Source organism: Poecilia mexicana, unplaced genomic scaffold (genome assembly GCF_051168715.1).
Source record: "Poecilia mexicana isolate PSO_F unplaced genomic scaffold, ASM5116871v1 scaffold_2, whole genome shotgun sequence".
Lineage (NCBI taxonomy): Eukaryota > Metazoa > Chordata > Actinopteri > Cyprinodontiformes > Poeciliidae > Poecilia > Poecilia mexicana.
The window spans coordinates 11741271-11743498 of NW_028263371.1; the positions used below are offsets into that span (position 1 = coordinate 11741271).

A 2228-nucleotide genomic window follows, 5' to 3' on the forward strand; every position below is an offset into this window, starting at 1 on the left:
GCTCCTCTAGCTTTATTTTCCTGAGCCAGATTCAGGAGCAAGAATGTTTTCACAAGCGTTTTTAGGTCATGACTTTATGGTGATTCTTATGCTTGTTTTTAGACTGTTTAGACTTTGTGTACTGTGAATTATGCCGAACAGGATATTATGACTAGTGTGTTTGAAAATTGGTTCGTAAGTCAAACTTAACATCACGGTTTCTGACAATAGGGATGACCTTCATCTGCTCAGACACCAGGCCATGGTATGTGGAAAAATGTATTGGAAAGAAATGTACATATTTTTAGTTTGACCTCAAAAATGAACTTTTCATGTTACCAAAAAATACCAATTTTTGCTTTCATCATCCTATAAAACATTGCTCATCATTTTTCTTCAGTCCAGTCCGTTGGGCAAATTGAAACCTTTCATAATACAATTAATTTGATTTACATAACACTAATGTACAATAGGTAATCTTAAGACAATTTACAAAAAAGTCATTTCCATTCTACTTAACAGTGCAGCAACTTAAATGTATTATTTAAGACAGTAAAAAAAAGTTAAGTTATCCGAGTTAAAAAATGTGGATTGCATCAAGTCATTGACTTGTTATTGACTTGACTTGTTTATATGCTTCCCCCTCTTCAAATTACTTTTACCCTGTAATGACTGATTTTATCCATTTCTTCAGGGGAACCAACATGTACGTATGCTACCTTCTTTCTTTGTTTCTTTATTACTGGGCACCAATGGAGTTCCATAAAGTCTCGTAGTAAAAGTCACATTAAGACACAATCAGAAAGCCTCATGCTGAACCGATTCTCCCCACAACCAGCCATCCTCCAACGTTTGTTTATCAAGTCAGAGTTTTTAACAAGAAAGAGTACAACCGGTAAAATTGTTGCTTTATAAGTCACAACAAGTGTACATTTTATCTTTAGGTTTTATGTAACACCATACTAATAAGCTACATGATTGTTGGTAAATAATATCACACCGAACACAAATCCTAATCATAAATCTCTACTGGATCTGCTCCTCTCTTCTTCTTCTGCAGTCCCTGGATTAAAAGGAGCAATTGATGTTTGTTCGTTCTGTAAGAAAAAAAAAGTTTTGCTTCTTTTACATTGTTGTTTTTAGAGCACACAAATGATACAGTACTTAATAAATTAAAATAAAAGTTGTTCATTTACATTATATTCATTTAGCCACAAAAGGAAAGTTATTAGTTATGCTCTACAATTCAGAGGGGAAAAGGTTTTAGACATTTTAATGAGATCCAAATTTTTTTAAAGTTTTGACAAACCTTGAAGTCTCTTCAGCTCGTGGAGTCGTTTCAGTGAAGTTAGCGTTTGTGGAGGGAAACTTGCTGTCGCTGCTCTGATCAGTCAGAAAGTTACTAATGTCAGAAAAATCTGCTGTCATGTCATGAGCTGGAAAAAAAAATCAACAAGCATGTTTGCAAAAATAGAAGTCACATCGAATTTTCACTTAAGACTTATAAAATAGTTTTATGATTTTGGTTATGGCTGTAGAATTTAAACTGAGGTAACACTGAACAATAAATTGTTGGGTAAATAGTGAGAAAATAGGAGATATTAAAGACATGCTAACCTAAATGGCTGCAAATGCATCCAATGCTCAAAATGAATCAAACTCACGTAACACAGTGTAATGATTCACCTCTGCAGCACTTTGAGTCACCAAGCTTTATGCTTTTCAAACCCTTGTTATTTGGTCAGTTTGATTTCAGAAGAGCCGATGACATTTTTTATTACAGAAACATGAAATTTACTCTATTAAAATGTACTCATCTTTCAGGTGACTAGAAGAAGACTCACTGCGTTCACTGATGGCGATGAGTTCAGCCAAAAGTAAAACATTCAGGAATCCCAAAGCCACACAGAGGCAGAGCCTCTCTTTGGAGCTGAACCTTAACGAAAACCTGAACTTTACCAAAATGTAATTAGATACATTCTAGATTTATCTGTAACTTTATTCTTACCTGTGTGATTAGATGCAGTTTGTCCAACAGGTTCCATGTTGACGTAAATTTCCTCCATCGGTTCAGACTCTGTGCTGCTTTAAACATTGACTATAAAATCCACTGCAGTCGCAGAACTAAATGAAAAACTGTGGGAAAGAGGTGAGATGTCTGGTGTTCAACATAAAAGTAACATATTTTAGAGATAACAGTCAAATAAAGAAATTCATGTGTGCGGTTTCAGAATTATTTTCTTACACAA

The 2228-nt window shown here is 34.5% G+C and overlaps 1 long non-coding RNA gene across 1 annotated transcript; it reads right to left on the minus strand.

Moving 5' to 3' along the window:
- Window positions 1-588: 588 nt before the first annotated feature.
- On the minus strand, window positions 589-1404 carry LOC148160418 (uncharacterized). The gene is made up of 2 exons (XR_015764862.1): window positions 1289-1404; window positions 589-1076 (listed from the first exon to the last, which is right to left on the minus strand). It is a non-coding gene; the product is annotated as an uncharacterized LOC148160418 (long non-coding RNA).
- Window positions 1405-2228: the final 824 nt, after the last annotated feature.